Genomic DNA, 12,938 nt, shown 5'->3' with positions numbered 1-12,938 from the left:
TGTTGCAGAGGTGAAGTGGGGTACCTGCCAAGTCTGTCCTAAGGGAGTGTCAGCCTGTTTAAAGCTGCATGTGATGTGCCTGTGTCTTTTTCCTCTAACCACTGGATGTGAGTAAACCTGGGGACATTGTCTATGACTAATAAACAGTTCTTTGTTTGCATCATAAGAACCTCCTGGCGCCCAATCATTTTTGTATGCACAGTAGTCTGGGTGTTGTAGTTGCACTACACCTTAAAGGGATACCTTCCACTTAGCGAGGCCCGGATCCTGCAGAGAGAGTCCAAATGTTACCCATGCTCCTATCTTTGCTGGACATTAAGGGGCAGATTTATCAAGGGTCGAAGTGAATTTGAGGGAATTTTCGAAGTAAAAAAATTTGAAATTCGAAGTAATTTTTTGGATACTTTGACCATCGAATAGGATACTACAACTTTGAATTCGAGTCGAAGTAAAATAGTTTGAATATTCGAGCATTCGATAATCAAAGTACTGTCTCTTTAAAAAAACTTCGACTTCAATACTTTGCCAAATTAAACCTGCTGAAGTGCTATGTTAGCCTATGGGGACCTTCTACAACCACTTTCTAAGTCTTCACACTTCGAAGTAAAATCGTTCGATCGTACGCTAAAATCGTTCGATCAAACGATTTTACTTCGATCGTTTGATGGCCAAATTCGGTGAAAAATACTTCGACTTCGATATTTGAATTCAAAGTATTTTAATTCAATGGTCGAATTTCAAAGTATTTTACACTTCGAAATTCGACCCTTGATAAATCTGCCCCTAACTATCTGTGGACTAGTTAGCCCAGATTAGCGTTACAGAGCTATTTCCAGGGACGGGGTATAAAAAATCTTGAGGCATTTACGTTTTTTTAACCCAAAAATTTTTGACTCCAAAATAACATTGAAAACTCGGATTTTTCGTGGAAAACACAATTCCAACTTTAATAAATCTGCCCCATAAAGTCTTAAAATGCAATGGATACCTGCCTCCCAATAGAACTCACTGCACCAGTTGAAATGTGGACCCTGGAAATGATGCAGCCAAGAAAAGTGCAACAGTCCATAGCAGAGAAAACAAATGTTTGCTTCCATAATTCTTGCTACACAAGCTACAACTGCTGATTGGTTGGTATGAGGGAAACTTTCCCAGTGTTTCTGCGTCACCATCAGTAAGACTATGGCCCTCCCAGGGGCTGCGTTTAAAAATTCAGACTTTCAGGGCCGATTTACAAACAAAGCTGCTAAGTTGTAAATGTGCAATTGTCAATAGCAACCAATCTGCAATTGAGGCTAACGGAAACAGACACACGCTGGGAAATGTTTTCCAATGTTTGGCACATTTGTGCATATTTAAGTGTTTGTGACCTACTACAAATGTTCCTAATTTGAGATCTCATACCTGTATGTAATAAAATTTATTGCATTGAGCCAACATCATGAGCAATGCTATTCACCAGAACATATTAAAGTGGTAGCAGAATAGATGTGTCGTTACCCCTACCAACCAATCAGCAAGTAGCATTTACTGAACAACTTTTTCTGATAGGTTGTTGTGGGTTGCTAGACCTGGCCCAAATGTTATTTTTACATCATCCTCAAAAATGCAAAAAATTATAGAAATAATATTTTCATTTAAAAATAAATGGAACGCTACAGCGGGTGTAACTCTTTAGGTATTTTTGTACTGTGTACAGAAACAGACGTTTAACACTGTTAGTATTCCCCTATACAAAACACATTCAAAGTGAAGTTAAATTTATAGTGAAGCTAAATGTCAATTTGTATAGCAGACTGTAAACAAGATGTTTTTATATAGTGAATAAAGTACCCCCTCTAAAATATCAGGATATTATAAGTTATTGAGGAGTAATATCACCATAAACAGTTCATGTGACTTCTAATATCCTTATATTTTGCAACAGGGTGTACTTTATTTATTATAATACACAAGTTTCAGGGAGTCGAGTGACAAATGACATCACTAAGCTCTGATGACATCACTAAGCACCGTTTACAAGGATATAATTTACAGGATATTCATGGCTCTTGTGTATTATATATATTTATCTATTTATTTATTTATGTATGAAGATAATATTGGGGCTTCAGATCAATTAAGGGAGACAAAAGCCACGAATCTTGTGTTGTGAAGTTTGTTTTCACGACAAATTTGAGTTTTAGAGGGTAGTTTCACTAAAAACTCGATTTTTTGCAATAAAAAAAAAACTAACATTTTTCGAGATTTATTATGCCCCAAGCTGCTAAAACATCGAATCCAAAAATACACCATCTAAAACCTGTCGAGGTCATGTAGAAGTCTATGGCAGAGGTCCATTTGAACCATTTGAAGATGTTTTTTGCCTTCATGACTTTTGAGGGGGTTTTTTTCGGTGGGTTTCGCTCAAAACTCGATCACTATGAGGTATTCAAGGTTTTTTAGCATATATCTTGATCAATTCAAGTATTTGAGTTTTTTACATTTAGGTTTTTTCATAAATTACCAGACATCAAGGTAGAAAAAACCTCACAAATTTGATTTTTTATTCACTTACAGTACTAATCATTTCAAGGAGCTCCTGTTTACCCAGTCAACACCAGCAACCACTGGCACACTCACTGCTAAGGACACTCTCCTCTTATTATCAATCCAAGGCTACACCCCCAGCACCAGCCTTCTCCTGGACTGGCTTTTAACACTACAGGTATGGAACCGGTTATCTAAAATGCCCGGGACCTGGGGAATAAGGGATCTTTCCATAATTTGGATCTTCATACCTTAAGTCTACTAGAAAATCCCCAATAAATAAACCAAATAGACTGGTTTTGCTTCCAATACATGAACCGATAAGTGCTGCCAGCTTGTTGGCCTTTATATCTGACCCAACCTGCTCTTTGACTTCAGGTCCCCAGATGTTAAACCAATTTGCAGCTTGTTTTATTACATTTTGTTAGTTCTCCGGCCTAACATAGAAACTGCTATTTGGTTACCATGGTCGGCCTAAAAGACAATCAGGACAGTGTCCATTAGAACATAGATAATAAAATATAATAAAGGTATGGGGATCTGGAATCCAGAAAGCTGATTTCAGAAAAATTTGAGTTACAGAAAAGCTGTCTCCCATACACTCTATTATATTCAAATAACCCAGATTAATGATTTCCTTATTCTCTGTAATAATAAAACAATACCTTGTAAGTGATCCAAATTAAGTGATAATGAATCCTTATTGGAAGCAAAACCAGCCTATTGGGTTTATTTAATTTTATATGATTTTCTAGTATGAAGATCCTTACAGAAGTTCCTTTAACCGGAAAACCTCAGGCCCTGAGCATTCTGGATAACAGGTCCTGTACCTGAAATAAAAATCGACATTCATTTCCAATATAAAAGTAATACTTCATGTATTTTAAAGTTTAGTAGCAAGTGTTCTTGCTACTAAAAAACAGAACAGTTACCTGCCTGTCCCTTTCTATTCTTTTCATTGTCATCACCAAGGATATTTATACAGTGCCAGCAATAATTTAATAAACAACAAATTGTTAAATAATTTAATAAACAAGGGTTTTGAATAAAAATGGGATAACAGGGCCCTGCTCATAAGAGAGAACAATCTCTTCACCACTGGTCCTGACTACAGGTACCATTTAAACTATGTAGCAGCAGTCGGCTTTTCTCCTGCCAGGACTCCAATTCCCACAATGCCCTTTATGTACTCAGGCCGTTATTCACACCGCCTTTAGGTTCCGGAATGGGTCACATGGTTATTTGTGCTACTGTATTGTTCTCACTGCATGTATCATTGTTTAACTTTGGGTGTGTTTTCTACTTTCTACATATGCACTGGGGGTAAGTAAATACAACTCAGAAAGTTTTCCAGTAGCTCTTACACAGTCACACGAGTGTTAGGTAAGCAAGTCAGGTAACGACTGTTTTCGTTTGTATTCAGATTCATTTATATTCAGAAACCAATGAAAAGCTGAATTGTAGATTCAGATTTTTAAGTGCCTCCTAGCTGCATCCTCCTGGATATTTCTTGATTTAACTTGACTTAAAGTGATTGTTCAACTTCCAACACTTGTTTCAGTTCAGTTGGTTTCAGATAGTTCACCAAAAATAAAGACTTCTCCTGATTACTTTCTAATTATTGATTGTGACTGTTATTCTAATATTGAAGTGTAAAATGGGAGGGGGGGTCGCTGACCCTGTAAACTGTTCTAAATTTATACATTTAGTTGATACATTTGTTATCTTTGTTCCTGCTGAGTAGAATCCCTGAATTTCATTACAGGCAGCTGTTAGACTTGATACAATAGTTACTAATACTCCAGAGATGCTGCTGAGAAATGTATCAACTAAATGTTGAAAAATCTTTAACAGTTTAGAGTCTGCGCCTGAATTACTGAGCTGCCAGACTCAAACACCAGAGACAGGGACATTCAACTTTAAACTTAGACTTTGGAAAACTGGTAAAAAATAAAAGATGTAAAGTAATTGAAAAAAGTATTTATTTCTGATGAACAATCTGAAAACAATTCCACTGAAAAAGTGTTTGTTAGGTGAACAATCCATTTAATGTATCCGTAATACCCCAGGTCCCAAGCATTCTGGATAACAGACCCCATATCTATACCTTGTACTTGATCCCAGCTAAGATATAATTAATCCTTATTGGAGGCAAAACAATCCTATTGGGTTTAGCTAATGTTTAAATAATTTGTAGCAGATTTAACGTATGGCGATCCAAATTTTGAAAAGACTTATTATCCAGGAAACCCCAGATCCCGAGCATTCTGGATAACAGGTCCTACACCTTTATTAAAACTTCCACCCATCCACTTTCTCTTTTCCCGCCACTTGTAGGTCAGACGGTTAATGCTTGTAAATGAACTGGAAATGGTAAGGGCGTCAAAGTAAGAAAGAAGTTGTGTTCCAATGTAAACAATCTTTATAATGGCTCCCAATAAAGTAAAGGGTAAATTACAATATTCTTCTGGTAGTTTCCAAAGCCCTTTACACATGCACTCCTCATTACATCTTTGCACTTGAGTTTAATATGTTCCTGTAGTGTCTCCACCATTCCCCCACTTCCACATCTCCTGTCTTGGGACCATTACCCCAAAATCTCTTTACCGCTGCTTCCTTGGGAACTTTCTCACAGCCTCTATAAAACTACATTCAAATCCCCTCTTGGAGCATTATCACAGTACGACCCAACAATTGTAATTAATTCAATTATTGCTCTTCCAATTGGTGTCTGTAAGTTATCTACCCACTTAGATTGTAAGCTTTGTGGGCAGGGACCTCATCCTTCCAGTCTTGGCACAAAATCTTTGTATGGGTATTTTTGACAATTATTTTTTAATCTATTAATGGTGTTTTTTCCCATCTCCATACTGATTTTATTTTAAAAGAATTCAAAAAATATGATATCATACATAATAGTCGTACGTAGATTCCACAGTACTTCCAAGGATACAAGGAACAAGACTATCCTTTAATTAAAGTCACTGCTCGGTCACAAAGAGTCCATTCATATACAAACACTACTCAACATGGTTGGAAGCACTGTAGGGATTTTTTTTTTTGACTCCAGGTAATGAGGGAGCTAATGATCCAGTCTGGGCCTTATAATGACCTGTTTTATGTTACCATGCATTGCAACACGGAAAAAAAGTTATTTTGGAATGTAGGGTCATTATATCCTCCAAGGTAAGATGCACTGCACAGTCCACACTTTTAGTCCATCCACGGGCTAAAGACTTGAGCCCTCTTAATGATAATATGGGGTCAAATTAACAGCCTGCCCGATAGAAAATTGGCTAAATATTTATAAGACAATCATAAATTGCACACCATGCTGTGAATTAGGTAAGAATAATCTGTTGGATAGTCCAGTGCCATCCTTTCTCAATGGGACTTCTAAGGTCTCCATGAGCTGGTCATTGGCCTGGGGACCAAACACATCATCCACATGACCAGGAAAGATCTGATATGTGATCTTATCAAACAAGCGGACCTTTACATATATGCTCAGCGTAGAGGGATTTTTCGCCTTTTAATGAACTTTTAGTATGATATAGGGACTGACTTCTGAGACAATTCGCAATTGGTTTTCATCTTTTATTATTTGTTTTTTTTTTCTCCAGTTTGCCGTTTCAGCAATCTGGTTGCTAGGGTCCAGAGTACACTAGAAACCATGAGTTGATTTGAATAGGAGACTGGAATATGAATAGGAAACTGGAATATGAATAGGAGAGGCCTGCATAGAAAGATGAGTAATAAAAAGTAACAATAACAAAAATGTGTAGCCTTACAGAGCATTTGTTTTTTAGATGGGGTCTGTGACCCCAATGTAAAAGCTGAAAAGAGCCAGAAGAAGGAGGAGAATATTTCAAAAACGATATAAAAAAAAAACGAAGGCCAATTGAGAAGTTGCTTAGAATTAGCCATTCTATAACATACTAAAAGTTAACTTTCATTTGAAGCAACGTAGGGGGTTCTTCACACTGAGGACAGTGAGGCTGTGGAATGCACTGCCGGGTGATGTTGTGATGCTGATTCAGTTAATGCCTTTAAGAATGGCTTGGATGATTTTTTGGACAGACATAATATCAAAGGCTATTGTGATACTAAGCTCTATAGTTAATATAGGTATGGGTATATAGAATTTATGTGAAAGTAGGGAGGGGTGTGTGTATGGATTCTGGGTTCTCATTTGGAGGGGTTGGACTTGATGGACTTTGTCTTTTTTCAACCCGATTTAACTAACTATGCAACTATGTAACTTCACGGAGAACAACCCCTTTAAGGTTAGTGCCAGATGTAGTGGTTCTCGGCTTGCAGATAAACACAGGCCGAGAACCCGTTCCTCCGTTGCTGATGTTCCTGAACCCGGATACATTACCATGGCTCAGGTACAGGCAGACACAGTGGATTTTGACACTGAAAATGCAAATTCTTGGGTTTTGGTACTGAAATCTGCCACATCTGCCCGCACCTGAACCGAGGCAATGTATCTGGCCGCAAGCACATCGAGCAGCAGAGGAGCAGATTCTTGGCCTACGTTTCTCTGCAGGGTGAGATCCACTTCATCTGGCATTAGCCTAAAGCCCCCCATACACGAGCCGATAAAAGCTGCCGACCAACTGAGTCGGCAGCTTATTGGCCCGTGTGTGGGGCCATCCAACGGGCGTCCCCGATTGATATCTGCCCGAAAGTCGGCCAGGGTAAAAAATCTCGTCGGATTGCGGCCGCATCTGTTTGTTGATGCTGTCCCTCCATTCTAATCCAATCATTAGGCCTTAGGGCCCACGATCAAATCAGCACGATATCGCCCACCTAAACGCGGATATGGCCACCTAAGACAGAAAGGTAATCATAGAAGCAGGCAATTTCAGTTATGGATAGGGTTGCCACCTTTTCTGGAAAAAAATACCGACCTTCCTATATATTTATCTTTTTTACCTATTAATAACATTGGGATCAGCGACCATTTTTACCGGCCAGGCCGATAAAATACCGGCCAGGTGGCAACCCTACATATGGAGATCCTAACAAACTAAGCCTGTCCTGCTTAAATCAAGCAAATACATTCTGAACATATATTTAAAAAAAATGTTACACAAGGAGGATCAGACCAAGGCTGGCAATTTTACATTTGCTCAATAATTATATTTAAAGGGGTGTGAACCTTGAATAACATTTTGTAGCCTTCTGGTTAACAAGTTTCGCAATATCACAGATCGAATACCTGCAGAGCCGTCAAAAGTTTCTCTCTCTTTTTTGGGTGAATATTGACCACGGCCCAAATTTACGCAACCATAGCCAGTTGCACCTCCAGTTTCCCCAAGTACACCCCACCCCAAATAGGTGAGTTGTGCACACAGTGTTAGCCATACCCTTTGGTGGAAAACAAATACATTTTTCACAAGAGTGCTTCTTATATAAAACATAGCGTCCATGCATTCTGTATTCAGACTATTCCTGCCATGATATATCCATATATTACACACAAATCATACATTATTTAATCAGGCCTGTTAATAAATTATGAATGTGACGGTGCAACTAATAGCTCAGTAGCCATTTATTATACTTTCATGTATACAGCTAATGGACCGTGTTATTTTTATCTTACCACGTATTAGGGGGTCATTTACCAAAGAGTGTGCAAAGTGCAAAAGAAAAGGCTGACTTTTTTTTAAAAAAAAACCCTCAATTCAGCAGCTTTAAAGGTTATTTGTAAATGGAATTGCTATTGAAAGAAGTGTTTTGGCTTCTGGTCCTGCAACATAGCATTATTCAGTTCTCTTCCAGGTATCTTTTATAAAATCTGGCTCCTGCTACAGTGTTTCAGGAGTCAGAACCAGCAGAGCAGAAGATACTGTATAAACAACCAGACGGAGGCTGCTTTCGATAGCAGTTACATTTACAAATTACTTTAAAATCGCTGAAAAGTTTTGATGAATGAATATTGAAAAATTGCTACGAATATTTTCTTTCATTAGGCAGAATGATGGAGACTCTTTAACATCACCCATTCTCCAGTAAGCCATTTTTTTTAGCTCATGGCATCAGGTCTGCCTTTATTAGGGAGAGTATTTATTCTAGTACTTAATTAAAGCCACTTAGTGGCAGCTTGAAGCTAAATGAGGTGGTGGGTAAGGAAGTCTAGTGTATGGGTTAAACTCCACAGAGAGGAGCCTTACCTTGCGGGGTTACAGTCGTTTCCAGGACAGGACAGGTGAGCCGGTGACAAGCATTATGCTGATAGGGATGCACAGACTGTAGACATTGCCATGTCTCTAACACCTCCTTCCCCAGCAGTCACAGGGTGGGTCCTACCAGTACTGGGTCACTTCCTAGTGGCTGACAGAAGAACGATGACCAATGGCAAGCTGCTTAACTTGGCACAGTGCTGCCAGCCTGCTTGTTTTCTGAGCAGAGACAAGTAGGAGTAACCAAGCCTCCCTTACTGACATCTACAGTTCCGCCCCCCTCCACCTCTCCAGTCTGATAGAAAACCTGGAAAACAAACGTCTGCTGAAACCAACTCAATGCACTCTTTCATTGCCGGACACTTTGTGGCTCTCGAGTAACAAACAAACATCACTTTATTTCATGGCTATTTATGAGAAAGATCTCTTTTTTCTTTCCCGAGCAGCAGCCTGAGAGTAATTTGGCGCAGATGTACATGCTGACTTGTAGGTGATGGTGGGAGTTGTAGTACTACAACAGCTTTAGGGCATCCAGTTCAGCTTTTGTGTTTAATGATTTGTAGCTGTAGCTCTACATGCATATAGACCTACCAATCAGAATTCTGCTTAGGCTAGAGATATAGAGGCTCATTTACATCCAATACCGCAGTTCGCACAAAATTCCTCCCAGTCTGTTGTGTGTAAACCCCTTTAATTAAAGGTAATTGCGTCAAAATACATTCCTTCATATCGTTGTGTTCGGTGCCACTTAGTCCTTCCTGCTTCTAGGGTTGCCATCTGGCCCGTGTTTTACCGGCCTGGCCAGTAAAAATGCTGCTTGGTGACAATGTTATTAATAGGGAAAAACCATAAAAATACATGATGGCCGGTATTTATTTCCAGAAAAGGTGGCAACCCTACTTCCCATTCTGAATTGAGCGCAGTTAACTTGCACCTATAGAGAACCTCCTGATCAGGTTGTAGCTTCAGGGTTCAGCTCCCCACCTCAGGGGCCACCCACATCCCCCTGGGGCCCCTCACCCCAGCCAGAATTTTGGTATTAAAAGGTTTAAATAAAGATCAGGTTCTATGTGCAAATGTAGCTCTCATCAGCCCCCAGTCCAGTCAGACTCCATTCCATTACTTCTCCTCCATGCATGTTTGCTATTGAGGGTATGTGGCCTCATGGCAGGCAAGAGCCAATCAGCTTTCACAGTGCGATGTCACTCACAGATTCTCAGTCACTGACGCTGGCCATAGAGCCGGGTGTTCTGGAGGGTGGGGGAGGGAGGCTGCTTCAATAAATGAACTGTAGTGCTGAGCAAACAGCAGGGTCAGATATTCAGGTTCTTGGTCTAGGAATGAGAAGCAGGAAGGGGTTAATTCTGATTGACTTGTGGGGTACCTGTCATGAACTCAGTATCCTGCATAGGATCCCCTACCTGTTGGCATAGGCAACAATCATGTATGAATATTCTGCTTTATGAATGGCAAGAGCTGTACAGAGGCACTTGCATTTAATAGTGAGGGCTGTTTGAATAACCACATTTTGTGTGTGTGTATGTTATGTATTCTGTTATGTATTCCCACTTTTTATCAGGTTGCTGTTACTCATCTGGTGAGGGGCATGCGCAGGCAGTGTCGGACTGGCCCACTGGGATACCAGGAAAACTCCCGGTGGGCCCAGGTGTCAGTGGGCCCTCCCGCTTCTAAACATTTGGCTTATTTCAAGGCGATTTCCTATTTCTATGAGAATAAAGAGGCTAAATAGGTGGAATAATAGGTTATAGTATGTAAAGAAAAGACCAGGTGAATAGAGGTTGAGTGAGGAGAGGAAGAAAATAATCTTAGAGTGGGCCCCTGGACTAAAAGTTTTTGGGTGGGCCCCTGGTGTCCCAGTCCGACACTGTACTCAGGGCACTGTTTCATAATTTTAATGTTTTTCTCATTTAGGGTAGGACTACACTACTTGAACGTTTTCAGTGTGATCCGACGCGCTGCAACAAAACGCTGGCGTTAAATTGCCTGAGGCGACAGCCTCAACTCGCCTCATTGGCGAAGCGCCCCATAGGCTGTAGAGCCCAACCCCCCTCCATGCAGATTTTCTTCACTGCTGCAGTGGCTACAATGGAGTTCTATCTGCCAGGGGGTCCAATTGCACCCCCTGCTCCCCTGGTAGTTATGCCACTGTGTTTCAGCCTCCTCTGTTGTTGTGCAATGGCCGAATCGATGATACCTCCCCCCCACACTTAAATTTTCAGCGTCAAAGTGAGCCGAGGGGTGGTAAATAAACTGTGTGCACTGGTAGAGCTGAATTTCCAGCTTAAAGGTGTTGTTCACCTTTGAGTTAACTTTAGTATGATGTAGTTTCTGAGAAAATGTGCAATTGGTTCTCATTTTTTATTAAATGCGGTTTGTGTCTTATTTAACTTTTTTTTTAGCAGCTCTCCATTTTGTTATTTCAGTAATCTGGTTTCTAGGGTCCAAATTACCATAGCAAACCATGCATTGATTTGAATAAGAGACTGTAATATAACTAGGAAAGGGCCTGAAAAGAAATATGAGTAATAAAAAGTAGTAAATTACATTTGTAGCCTTACAGTTTTTTTTAGATGGGGCAGTTACCCCCATTTGAAAGCTGGAAAGAGTCAAAAGTGAAAGGCAAATAATTCAAAAAGTATAATAAATAATGAAGACCAACTGAAAAATTGCTTAGAATTGGCCATTCTATAACATACCAAAAGTTAACTTAAAGGTGAACCACCACTTTAAGAAAATTCAATCGCATAAAATCTTCCGCCCTATGGGTGCCTCTTTGCCCGAGGCAACCTTTTCAACTGAAAATGCCCCTGAAACCAACTCAAGTTCTAATACAGTTAAGCCAAACTTGTCTTAACCCTCCCACTGCCTCTTTGTTCAGTTTTCTGAAAGTAATTGAATAGATAATGTGTTGTGATAGGACAATTACGCTTTATGGCTACAGTTCTAGTTATCTTTACAGCAGACCATGGAAGTCTATTGGAAATCTGTTTTCTTCACCATTTGTGGCTTTTTATAAAAGAAAATCAACACTTTACCCCCAAAGGCCCCTTTATAATGCCGCACTGTGTGTGGTGCCAGGCAACACGTGAAACAGTATACTTCAAAGAAGAAACCGGAGACATAAAATGTATGGCAAGTAATTGATTAAAGGTGATCACCTTAAAAACAGTGGATTGTGTGGCGCTTCAGCCACAGGGAAGGTTTGGCTTGCCTTCACATAGAATAATTCAGCTTAGGTACAAGAATGAGGAATCAGCAGTGACTGGGAGACACTTTTCATAAGAAAATGTACCCAAAAAAGAGGATAGGATGCCACTCTATTAAAGGAGTGGTTTAACGTTTAGTATGTTATAGATTGGCCAATTCGAAGTTACTTTTCACTTGGTCTTCACTATTTATTTTGTATAGTTTTTGAATTATTTGCCTTTTTCTGACTCTTTCCAGCTTTCATTGGGGGTCACTGACCCCATATAAAACAAATGCTCTGTAAGGCTACAAGTGTATTGTTATTGTTACTTTTTATTACTCATCTTTCTACTCAGGCCTTTCCTATTCATATTTCAGTCTCTTATTCAAAATAATGCATGGATTCTCTGGAAATTTGGATCCTAGCAACTAGATTACTGAAACTACAAACTGGAAAGCTGCTGAATAAAAAGCCAAATAACTCAAAAAACCACAGATAATAAAAACAATTAAACCAATTGCAAATTGTCTCAGAATATCACTCTCTACATCATAATACAAGTTAGCTCAAACGTGAACAACCTCTTTAATGTTCCTGATTCAGGTGTTTCAGTCTGGCAGCTCAGTAATTCAGGTGCAGATTCTGTGCTGTTACAATTTGCTCCATTAGTTGTAGATTTCTCAGCAGCATCTCTGGAGTATTAGCAACTATTGTATCAATCCTAACAGCTGCCTGTAATGAAACTCAGAGATTCTTCTCAGCAGGGACAAAGATAACAAATGTATAAACTAAATGTAACAATTTAGGGGCAAATGCCCCATATTCTTTATTTGCCCCTCTGTGCAGATTCTGTCCAGCAGAGTTTGCAGGCACCAACTTCGGTAATCCTTGGAATGCGCAGTTGTCACGAAACAGAAAATTGCTTCAACTACGCATGCGCCACTACGCTGGTCTCATTCCGAAGATCAACGAAGAGAAGAAGATGGCTGCCGTGAACTCCGCTGGAC

General features: G+C 39.7%; 1 protein-coding gene across 1 annotated transcript in view; it reads right to left on the bottom strand.

Annotated features, from left to right (window-relative positions):
- tecpr1.L (tectonin beta-propeller repeat containing 1 L homeolog) overlaps positions 1–9,001 on the bottom strand; it is a 48,340-nt gene extending 39,339 nt beyond the window's left edge. The window contains exon 1 of the mRNA XM_041577509.1: positions 8,715–9,001. The gene's annotated coding sequence lies outside the window, so the exon portion shown is untranslated. The remainder of the gene's footprint in view (positions 1–8,714) is intronic.
- Positions 9,002–12,938: the final 3,937 nt, after the last annotated feature.

Source organism: Xenopus laevis, chromosome 9_10L, assembly GCF_017654675.1.
Source record: "Xenopus laevis strain J_2021 chromosome 9_10L, Xenopus_laevis_v10.1, whole genome shotgun sequence".
Lineage (NCBI taxonomy): Eukaryota > Metazoa > Chordata > Amphibia > Anura > Pipidae > Xenopus > Xenopus laevis.
The sequence above is the reverse complement of the archived record's forward strand: the minus strand, read 5'-3'. Positions and strand labels throughout refer to the sequence as shown.